Source organism: Manacus candei, unplaced genomic scaffold (genome assembly GCF_025592945.1).
Source record: "Manacus candei isolate 608988 ecotype Guabito, Panama unplaced genomic scaffold, ASM2559294v1 h1tg000049l, whole genome shotgun sequence".
In the NCBI taxonomy this organism is placed as follows: Eukaryota; Metazoa; Chordata; class Aves; order Passeriformes; family Pipridae; genus Manacus; species Manacus candei.
In genome coordinates this window covers 4,444,065-4,456,047 of record NW_026138097.1, presented here as the reverse complement: position 1 = coordinate 4,456,047, position 11,983 = coordinate 4,444,065, and the positions used below count along the sequence as shown (strand labels likewise).

Below are 11,983 nucleotides of genomic sequence, written 5' to 3'. Positions count from 1 at the left end.
TGTAGTTGTAGAAAATGATAAGGTCCCCCTGAGCCTCCTTTACTCCAGGCTTAACACCCCCAGCTCCCTCAGCCACTCCTCATAGTGCTCTTAACTCTTCACCAGCTTTGTTGCTCTTCTCTGGACACACTCCAGTACCTCAATGTCCTTGAATTGTGGGGCCCAGAACTGGACACAGAACTCAAGGTGCTGCCTCACCAATGCTGAGTAGAGGGAGGTGATCACTGCCCTGGTCCTTCTGGCCACACTATTTCTGATACGAGCCAGGATACCATTGGCCTTCTTGGCCACCTGAGCACACTGCTGGTGTATGTTCAGATGGCTGTCGACCAGCACTCCCACATCCTTTTCTCCTGGGCAGCTTTCCAGCACTCTTCCCCCACACTGTAGAGCTGTATGGAGTTGTGATCCAAGTGCAGGACCTGGCACTTTGCCTTACTGAACCTCATAAAATTGGCCTCAGCCCATCAATCCAGCCTGTTATACTCCCACCCAATTTAGTATTGTCCATGAACTTACTGAGAGTACACTCGATTGCCTCATCCAAATCATTAGTGAAGATATTAAACAGGACTGGGCCCAACACTAACCCTTGGGGAACACCACTAGTGAGTGGCCACCAACTGGATGCAGCATCATTCACCACCAGTCTCAGGGCCTGGCCATCCAGCCAGTTCTTCAACCAAGCAAAGAACTGTCCAAGCTGTGGGCTGCCAGCTTTTCCAGGAGAATGCTGTGGGAGACAGTTTCAAAGGTTTTACTGACATCCAGGTGGACTACATCTGCAGCCATCCCCTCATCCACTAGGAGGGTCACCTGGTCGTGAAAGGAGATAAGGTTGGTCAAGCAGGACCTGCTTTTCCTAAACCCGTGTTGGCTGGGCCTGATCCCCTGGTTATCCTGTACATGCTGTGTGATTGCACTCAAGATAATCTGTTCCATAACCTTCCCAGGCACCAAGGTCAGGCTGACAGGCCTGACCTCCTTCCCTGGATCCTCCTTCTGACCTTACTTGAGGATGGGCATCACATTGGCCTACCTCCAGTCATTTGGGACCTCCACAGTTAGCCAGGACTGATTATAAATGACAGAGTGGTTTGGTGAGCTCTTCTGCCAGCTCCCTCAGTACCCTCTCATGAATCCCACCTGAACTCATAGACTTTTGAGTGTCTAAATAGTTCAGCAGGTCACTAATGACTTCCTCCTGGATTATACAGGGGTTCTAATCTGCTCCCTGTCCCTGTCTACCAGCTCAGGGGGCCAGCTGCCCTAAGGATAACTGGTCTTACTGTTAAAGACTGAGGCAAAGAAGGCATTAAGCCTTTTTCTCATTCTTGCTTCCAATGTTCCCCACCATGTCCAATTAAGAAATTTTCCTTGGCCCTCCTTTTGTTGTTGATGTATTTCTAAAAACCACTTTTTATTATCTTTCTCAACAGTGGCCAGATTGAGTTCTAGCTGAGCCTTCACCTTTCTAATTTTCTCTCTACATGACCCAACAACATCCTTGTACTCTTTCTGAGCTTCCTGCCCCTTCTTCCAAGGGTCATAAACTCTTTTTTTCCTTGAGTTCCTGCAAAAATTCCTTGTTCAGACAGGCCAGTTTTTTTCCCCAATGGCTCATCTTTTGGCACATAGGGATGGGCTTCTGCGCCTTTAAGATTTCCTTCTTAAAGTATGTCCAGCTTTCCTGGACCCCTTTGTTATTAATGACTGCTTCCACCTGCTGGAAGTCCAAAGTAGATGTTCTGTTGACCCCCTTCCTTAATTTCACCAAGAATTGGAAACTCATCATTTTGTCATTGCTATGCTCAAGATGACCTCCAGCCCCCCCATCTCCCAGCAGCAGGTTTCTTCTCTCTCTGTTTGTAAACAGCAGGTCTAATGTGGCATCAGCCCTGACAGGCTCACTTACCAGCTGTATCAGGAAGTTATCTTCTACACAGTCCAGGAACCTCCTAGACTCCCTTCTCTCTGCTCTGTTGAGTTTCCGGTAGACATCTGGCAAAGCGAAGTATCTCACAAGAACAAGGGCTAGGGATCATGAAACATCAGCCAGCCTCATTCAGAATACTTCATCTGCCTCTTCATTCTAGTTAGGTTGTCTGTAAAAGACTTCCACCAGGATGCCTACTACCTTGTTAGCCTTCCCCCTGATTCTTACCCATAGGCACTCAACCTTATCATCACTATCACTGAGCTCTGTACAGTTGAAACACTCCCTAATGCACACTTCTTCTAAAACAGCTCATAAGTTTTAATGGTTCAGACTCTGAATACAGGCAGAATTAGGCAAGTAAACTTATGAAAATTTTGTATTGCCATTTTATTTTTTTATGTTACATTCCCATTCCTTGACAACAAGAAAATATTTTAAAGTTCTGTTTTAACTCACACTACAAAAACTAGTTATTAAAAAGCTAGTTATTTTCCTTCAGAAAAATAATATATCTTACAATTTAAAATAGGCAATATTAAATAATAATGTAAATTATATGCTTTTTTAAAAGTTGCACTTAACTTGATTAGGCCAAGTAGAAGAGTGATTGTAGGGCATGGAATTCCAAGTTCTACTTCATTATATATCCAGTAATGAGCACATCAGAGTTCAGAAGATGCATGGGGATGGGAAGGCACTAGGAAGGGCAGACTGGATCTAAAAGAGAAGGGTTATAAATCTGGAATTTAAAAAGCCCTGTGAGTTCAACAGTAGACTTATACAGGGTTAAGATGTCTGTGCCATGAAGTCTGAGTCACAGAGACTTTGATCTCTTTTGTTGATGATAAAACAGAAAACTGGCGACTTGGTTAGCTGTGAAACTCCTAATTGCTGAATGCGGCCATTTTAAAAGAATTAAATTATGACTGCAGGGTTATTGTGTTTATTTAGCGGAACTGAAATAGTCAGCAGCACATAAACATGATTTCTTTACTGTTGCTTATAGAGATAACATAGACTGTCCTTCCTGATTTTCATGAATGAAGAACAGAAAGAATCAGGTGCTAACGTTCCCAAAAAAACACTCAGGTGGTCCTTAATAGCACAAAAGTGTCATCCTTTCACCTCCAGTATCTGAAGGCAATATTGATGATAGGTGCAATTAGAGAGACTGCAGAGGAAATGCCTAACCATCTTCACGGCATGTCAAGGTGACAGCATCATGGTTTCTGGCACTCTCAGTTTTATACTAGAAAAGTTTATTAACTATAGTAAGTGTAAAAGAAATCTTTAGACTGGATATTAGTTCACCGAAAAAGAGTTATCAAACATTGGAACAGGCTGCCCAATGAAGTTCTTGAGTCACCATCCCTGGAAGTATTTAAAAGTCATGTAACCACTTAGGAATATGGTTTAGTGGTGGACTTGGAAGTGGTAGGTTAGCAGTTTAATATGATGATCCTAGAGGTCTTTTTCAACCTAAATTATTCTACAATTTAATACTTTAATATTACTCCATGGAAATGTGCTGCTTCTACCTATCATACGGAGAGCTACTTCCTATGCAAAAACTTCTGTGCAGTCTTTCAGTGGATTCTCTTGTTTCAGATGCTCTTGCTGATTTCAGATTCTTGCGGTGTTCTCCTACTGACAATCTAACATGAAAGGTTAGAAGTACTTCACACCTGTAGAGTGGAAACACAGACAAATAGGATCCCACTCTTTTCAGTAGAAAGAAAACACATCAGGATGGAAGTATAAGCTTCACTTTTTCTTGCTTCCTGTCCCCAGCACCCTGGCATGCAATAATGGCAGGGAAGCAACTAATTTAACACAGACTTGAAACAGCTATTTTATTTAGACATTAGCAGGCAAGCGTATTGTAATTTTGTTACTATAAATAACATTACAGCATTATAGAAAAAAATGGCTTGCAAGGGGCCTCTAGACATCTGTAGTCCAACCTGCTTGAAGTGGATTTAACTACAAGCTAGATCGGGTTGCACAAGGTCCTGTCCATGTGATTTTTTAAAACCTCCAGGGGTGTAGATCTTACCATCTCTCTGGCCACCCTGCTTAACTGTTATAAGAGTGAAGAATCATTTTATCCTCTCCAGTCAGAATTTCTGTTGTTTCAGTTTGAGTCTGTTGCTTCTTGTTTAATTGTGCATCTCAAGAAGAGCTTGGCTCATTTTTCTCTATAAACCCCCTTAGATAGTTGAAGATAGGAATGAGATTTAGTCTTCTCTTCCTTTGGCTGGATAAACCCAGTTAGATTAGCCTCTCCCTGTATATATTATGGGTTCCCTTAGTGGCCTGTTCCTCCAGCTTGTCAACGTCAATGTGAATGACAGGCCTTTCATGTGCTCCTTGCAATTTTGTGTCATATGCCAACTTGCTTAGGATCCTTCTGTCCCCTTTTCCAGGTCATTGATGATGATGTTAAACAGTGTCAGCCTCAGTATTGACCCTTAAGAAATTCAGTTTAACTTGGCTTCCAGTTAGATGATTACTTGCAGTTAGTCACAGAGGAGTTGTTTGCCTTTGGCTGTCTGGTATAACTGAACCTCTTCCTATTTTACTTCTCTCTCTTCCTCTCTTTCTCTCACTCTCTATACAGATATGTATGTACACACACATACATTCTGCAGAATTATGAGTTTCTGTTACATAAATTGACAGTAAAGGAATTTGACACAGGTATGCTATTTTTTGCTCTTCTCTATTTTCACCTTTTTCAGGTTTTTCCTCTAGTGTAAGACATATCCAGACACACCAGTTGAACTATCTGCTGGGTTATCACTGCTGCATAGTATTCAGAGTCCTGAGAATAAATATATAGGAGTTTTTTCAGGTGAGTGTATTGCAGGATGCAAAAAGCTTTTGTTTCCTTTAGTCTAATGGACATTGTATAGGAATATGGGAGAGTCCTTGTTCAGGGTGAAGATGATATATTCTTATCTCCCTTCGCAAGCTTTCTCCTTCTTTACTGTATTTTCTGAGTGCATATCTCTTCAATACTGTAATTCCTCTTTTTTAGATCTGGTTTGTCAGATATTGGAAAGCAGCTCTGTTACCACAGGCTACTCATCAATTCAGAGACACGCTTTCTTCTGATCATGAAAGTAACTCAGAGAGGGGCTTTGCTTCTTCATTCTGTTACCATGACATCAAAGACTTTTTCTGTATAATTTCTGAAGTATCATTCTTAGTGCCTCTTCTCAGTATTGGGATAACATCCAGGTGTTAAATTATCTGGCATTGGTGGTCCTATATAGTTTTACTTCATGCAGTGAATTCTTTTACTTCATTTCCTCAAAGAATGATAAGTGGTAGAGAAAGGAGGGTATACTGGTTGCAATGATCTATTTAAAATCCCTCACGATTAAACATTAAAATCTTTCCTTTTTAAAGAAAGCTTAATGTTATCATAGTAAATTGTGTGACACAACATTGGCAAGAATCCTCTTGTATTCTTTTTCTTGAAATTACATAAAGTAGGAAAAGTTGACTAGAAATCACAGAGATGTGACTTCTCAGTGCTAGATCCACTACATGCCAGCTGTACATGTGACAGATGCAATGGAGCAAGTGCCTTATGGTTAGAAGTGTAGTTAACTGAAAAATATATGTATGGTAAGCCAAATATGTTGGGTTTTGTGTGGACAGTGGAGATGCTTTGTGTTCATACTGGGCATCTTAGCAGCACTGATCAAGATTTTCCAGGCAGAACAATGGATGCTTGGAAACTTTGTAGCAAGATAGAGTTTATAGCTAAATTTTCCCCCAAAATATGTTGCCTGCAGTAAGTGCATCAGAAGTTAGTTGCCGGGAGTCCTTTAGCGTAAAAGCCTGTGGTCCTACTTGCTTCCCTAAGGATGCCATACTAAAATAATACCTACTCTATACCTGCAGACTGGTGATCTGTGCTTAGTTCCTGGTAACACAATGTGCTGTCTTTAGGTGATGCACATTGCTACCTCATTTGCTGTTTTCCAAACTGTTGAGGAATATATCTGGTCTAGGTAGCTCATCTTGCAAGCTGCAGATTGAAATGCAGATTGGCACCAGAGACAAGAGGCTGTGAACTGCTGACCTTTCAAATAATGGCTGTGCCATGAATAAATTACTTCAATGAACTAGACATCTGAGACTCTGCTATGGGAAACCTGGGGTCAAACCGATAAGGAAACCTTGTCTGACTGTGTGAGTGGGGTGTGCAGGGAGTAAAGCCGGTTGGTTCACTGCCACCTGCTGTGAAGGGGCTTCGGTCCCAGCAGTTAAAGTGTCTGGTGTTGAGAGTGTGACTGCCAGAGTCTCACAAATGTTCACTGTGAAGTTTCCTTAAACACAAACCAGACAGCTTTCAGCACCTCCTTAGGCCTATGGGTTACCTGCTGCTTTCTTCCTCCTAGGACAGCAGAGCTGCTGCTTGCTGAAGGGTTCAAACCAATGTGCAAGTTCTTTGGAGCCCTGTGGGACTGGTCCACTATCTATCTCAGCAATGCATAGAAGGGAGCAGTTGCTGTAGGCCACCTCTCTTTGTCCGGGTAAAAGGGCTGTGTGGGGACTTCAGAACTTGTCTTCCATAAGTAGGAAGAACACTGTTAGGACCTGGGACACTGTCATAGTTTGAGCCACACCCCCGGGGGCCAGGGGGCTGGAAATGGTTGGTCCCAGCTGAGTTTCCGGTTAGGGGGCCAATCGCAGCTGGTTTTTTCGCTCTTGTGAAATTAGATATCATAACAGCCGGAAGTTGTTGGCAGAGTGTGAGAGTGTCTGAGAGAGAGAGAGAGAGAGAGAGAAGCCAAGGGGTGGCCAGGGGCCCCCACCAGAGCTGGATGCAGTGTGTGGCAGTGAGTGTGTGTGTTGTGAGGGAGAGACTCGCAACCATGAGGTGAGAGGAGGGAGGCCTCCAGCCCCCTATGCCAGGGGGGCCAGGCCCTCTTCCCCCGCCGGCTAGGCTGAGGGGAGCTTGGGACAGTTTATAACTGGACCGAGTACCCGTGGCCAAGGCTAGGGGGCTCTTTTTTCCTTCCTCCACTGCCCAGGGAGGCAGTGGTGTGGACATAAGGCTCGGTACTGGAGCCGAGCCAGGAGACGGGACAAAGGGTTTGGAGGTGCCCTACGTGAGTTTGGACGAGGGCAGCCAAAAACTGAAAGCTGCAGCAGCTAAGGAAGAGAGGAAGCCAAACCGGCAGGCTTTTTCTGGGTAAGGACTTTTGGTGAAAGCTATTTGGGGTAAAAAGACTGAGTGAGACTCAGAAGCCTGCAACCTGGAGAGTGAGAATGGAACATCTTACTCTCTGGGAGGAAACCTTCACGAACCAGGGAGAAAGGACTCAAAAGCTGACTCCCTGGACCTTTTGTGATGAAAACCTGATGACGCATGTGTTTCCCTTGCAGCTCAGGAGGAGACCTCAGCAGGAGCTGAGGGCTGGTGGGGGTGCAAGAGACCCCTTTCCCAGATACCCCAATTAGAGAGAGACTTATCACTATCGCCTTGAAGACTTCTTCTTAAGTGATGTGGGAGGGTCCAAGGGGTGTTAGGGATTGTGTTAATATTGTGCATATAATTACTTTTTAGCTTCTGTAGTATTTATCGTGTATAGTAATAAATTGTATATAATCCCCTTCCCCCATACTGAGTTGTGCCTGTCTGGAAATTTCTCTTCGGTGTTGAGGTAAATTGGGGGAGGGGGGCTTGGAAATTCGAAAATGGATTTTTAGAGGGCTCAAACCACGACGGACACCAGGAGAAAGATCAGCTTTCAGGCAAGATCAGCTTGTGCTATGCACCTCAGAAGTCAGAAGTGGGTACAGAATTTCAACATCTGAAAAGTTATCTCTGAGGCTCCCTGCTGGGCCACTGTCTTTTGACTGACACTGACCATTCTGTTAACCAGTACCATGTTATTAGTACCCCGCTACTATGGTTTTTAGCTTCAAACTTGTTTGGATCAGCAGGGCACCCATACTTGGTAGTTTAAGTGCAATGTAACTTTTTTTTTTTTGATATTTTACTCTTTCAGTGCTGCCTCACCAGGACTCTAAATGATCTTTTATTTTATATCACCTTTCAAAGGTCAGTGCTCAGTCTATTTCCTCTGTCTGTGCTGTTCCAGATTTTGCAGACCTCTATCATATCCATAAACATACACACTCTTTTCCAAAAGGTTTATCTGATGTCGGGGTTTAGAAATGTAACAAGAACTGCTAGTATTTACAATATTAGGAATAAATAGGTGTTCTTGCAAAATTTGTGGTGTGGTTGCATTTGATGCTGAGTAGTGACAATTTACTGGTTGTTCAGTTGTTTAGTTATAGAAAAGTGCAATTTGCCCAGAAACAAAGGAACCATATAATGGGGGACACATTGTAGGCATGTTGGGAAGGCTGTAACCCCAGAGTACCTCAGCCAATGGGGAAACGGGGAGGGACCTGCATTTCAGGCAAGGGGATAAAAGAGGCTGTGACCTCTATCAAGTTGAGAGACTTCACTGGGGATTGTCTAGTGAACTCTCCCTTTTATTCGAATAAAAGTTTTAGTTAGCTCCTCTGTCTTTTGGACATTTTTGAGGCTCATAATAACAGAAACATAGATATATATATATATATATATATATATATATATATATATATGTCGCTGTTGAGACAGCCAAAGCAACACAGAAACAGTCTTTTTCCAAAAATAGGACAGGAGAGGGATAGGATCTTTATTGCAACAGATCTCTGACATTTGTACTCCCCAGTGTAACATATATGTTGCATTATAATTGGTGTTTCTTCATAAACGTACCTCAGGATTGGCTGCCCTACAGCAAACTCACAATGATTCAGCATTTGCAGACTCACAGTGACTTGCTCTAGCAAGCTCATGGTGACTTTGCAGGAAGTTCAGGATATCAGCTTTTACAGTCCTGTCTTCCTTCCGACAGACCTGCTGTCAACCCCGACATATTTTTCAGAACAACAACATAGAAACTACATATAGCTGAGCCAAGTGATTTAAAGAAACAATGAAGGGGGGAACTGAGGCAGTCAGCCAGGCAACACCCAGTTACTTTTTAACCAAGTGCACTGACTTGAAGAAGTTCACAAGGTAATCACTTAGAACTTTGGGGGGCTTCAAAGAAGACCACCGAAGACCACTGAGGAAGACCCTCAGAGACCTTAAAAGGATATGCATATATGTTAATAAGTGTTGGGAAATTCCGTGAATATGTAACAGGAATGAAAAATGAATAATCATGTAACACTGACATATAAGCTGTAGTGAAGATACCTCAGGGTGAATTTTGGCAAAATTATGACCAGTGCACCCAGTGCTGATTAAAGAATGCCTTATTTCTAAAACTTAGAGGTTTCTTTTAAGTGCTTCTTTTAGGCAACATATCTAAGTCATTCTTGCTTATGATCCCTTTTTCTTTGCCTTTTTCTGAACCTTTCCCTTTTCCTTTGTCCTCTGAGATAGAGGACCTGGACTTCTGTATAGTATTGATTGATTCTTACACTGTCTTGGTGTTATCTCTGTTTATTCTTTACTCCTTTCTTAGCAATGCTTAATAATTTGATTTGCTTTTTTTTCACACTATTGAGCATAAAAAAGACATTCTCATACAACTACCTGTTATAACTGTTGTAACAGCTTAGGGCTCTTTATTTCAAATGTGAAGATAGGATGGTTTATTCCCATATGCTCTGCTTCCATCTTTTTGCCCATATACCCAGTACCAAAGACTCTTCTGCTTGCAGTTCTTCTCAGCCTGCCATTGCCTATATTTCCCTAAATAACACTGTACTGTCAGCAGACTCTGACACTGCCATTTTCAGATCTTTGAGAAATATGTTGCACAGATTAGGTTCCAAAACATTTCCTTGTGGGACTCTATTGATGACCTCCTTTTACTGTGAAAATGGGCTATTGATTCCTACTGTAGATTCCTGCTATAGATTCCTATCTTTCAATCAGTTATTTAGTCCTGCAATTATTTATTTCTTGGCAGTCTAACTTTTGAGAGCTGATGACTGGCCTCTACAAATACCTTCCAGAAATCCCTGGTCAGGATTCCAGGATCTATCTCCCTTAGCCACAAGGGATTCATAAACGTTTCAGTGGAATTGTGAGGCAGTTCTTTACAAAAGCCATTATGACTCATCTCTATTACAACATCTTTATGCATATGCTTACTAATTCTGATCTATCTTACAGTTTTCATTAAATTGCCCGCTATGGACATCAGGCCTGTACTTTTCTAGATTTCTTATAGCATTCTTTTAAAATCAGCTTTTTAAAGTCAGCTATAGATGACACATCCCTGTCTTCTCCTACCAAAGCAGTTTTATATTATAAGTTTTTCAGGTGTAGCAGTTTGAGCCACATTAGAAATCCAAAATCCAATTTCCAGGCTTTCCCCCACCCCTTCCCACAATTTATCCCAACACCAGAGAGAAACTTTCAGGCCAGAGACTTTTATAGGGGAAAGGGAAAGTATATATATTTATTTACACAAATAAATATTATACAAACTAAAGGCAACTATATATATATATATATTATTACACTTCTATCAGTCCTTTAAGCCCCTCCCTTTAACTTTAGTCCGGGAAGAGCCTTTCAAGGCTGGGAAATAACCAGTCTCTCTCTCGTGGGAGTGTTCGGGGCCCGAAACACTCCCTACCAACCTCAAGCTGTTTGCTGCAGTTTTTCTCCTCACGAAGTCCAAGAAGACAGCTTTGAGTCCTTTCTCCTCGGTCTGCTGTGTGACCTCTCTTTCTCAGTCTCATACCTCGATTCGTAGGCTGCTGTAGTGTAGCTTATCAATGTACGCGTCCTGGAATGTTGATTCCTCCTTCGGGTTTTTGGCTGTCCTGCGTTTAAATCACGGCAGAGACATCCTCTGGGCCTCTCTCTTCGGTCCATCTCCAATTTTGCCTGGGATTCCTTTCCCTGGCTCTGAGCTATATTTAGCCCATCCACTTTGGCTCTGCTCCAGTGCTGAGCCTCTCCTCCACTTTACAGTGGAGAGAAAGAAAAGCCCCCCCTCCACAGCTTAATTGCAGAAAGGAGGGGGAAGAGGGCTTGGCTGCAAAGCCTGCCTCTCTCCTCTTACCTCAGGTGCTGTGAGTCGCATCCCTCACAAACATTCACTCTAAATGCTGCCTCTAACTCTGGCCTAGGCAGAGTTGGGGGCCGCAAGGCTCCCCTTCTCCCCCCCGGAGGGGGGAAAGAAGGAGCCCAGCCACCCCTTGGCCTTCTCCACCTACACACAGCGGACACCAACAGCAAAACACTGCCAGCAGCTTCCGGTGCTGTGTATATATGATTTTTAGCAGAAGTGAACAAGAACAAGTGGTGATTGGCTCTCCAGGGAACACTGCCCTGGCACCCAATCACCTCTGAGCCCCCGACTCTCAGGGGGGCCAATCTCAAACTATGACACAGGACATTTGTAGTTCACCTCTGAATTCTTTTAAAATTCCTGGGTATATACCATCTGGTCCTTGTGATTTATTACTATTAATTTTGCCTGTATGTTCCATAACCTATATATTACATACTGAATCTTTCAAGACATAACCCCTGGTGAATGCCCCTCTAAAAAAGAAGAGCTGGCTCAGGAATCCATATCTGCTGCAGTGAGCACAGATGTAAAGAATGAGTTTAGATTTTTGGTTATTTTCTCTGTATGCTCCTTTAAATTTCTTTTAATTTTCCTGGTGCTGCAGTCTGTCTGGAGATGTGCAGAGCCTGAAGTGTTTGAAAGGGATTTATTATTAGATTTTATGCCTTATGTAAGTTGTTCTTCAAACCCTTTTAGCCTGTCTCATGGTGTGGTTTACTTTTCATCTGTCAGAACTTTGGTTTCTATTTTCAATTTATGCCCAAATTTAGCTTTTGGAAGGATGCTTCTGAAAAGCTGTCCCCAGCAACAGACTTTTTTTTTTAAACTAAAGCACATGCTAGTGGACTTTTTTTTTTTTTTCACTTGTCTATAAGGGCTTTAGGTAAGGTAGGAAAGGACGAAAGAGAGAGAACATCGC

The 11,983-nt window shown here is 42.7% G+C and overlaps 1 long non-coding RNA gene across 2 annotated transcripts; it reads right to left on the bottom strand.

Moving 5' to 3' along the window:
- Positions 1-11,517, bottom strand: LOC127476199 (uncharacterized). 2 transcript variants are annotated; one of them, XR_007906507.1, is made up of 3 exons: positions 10,625-11,517; positions 1,916-3,624; positions 1-733 (listed from the first exon to the last, which is right to left on the bottom strand). It is a non-coding gene; the product is annotated as an uncharacterized LOC127476199 (long non-coding RNA). The 2 variants fall into 2 exon arrangements; XR_007906508.1 differs by lacking the exon at positions 1-733 and having other exon boundaries at positions 1,111-2,034; positions 2,522-3,624.
- Positions 11,518-11,983: the final 466 nt, after the last annotated feature.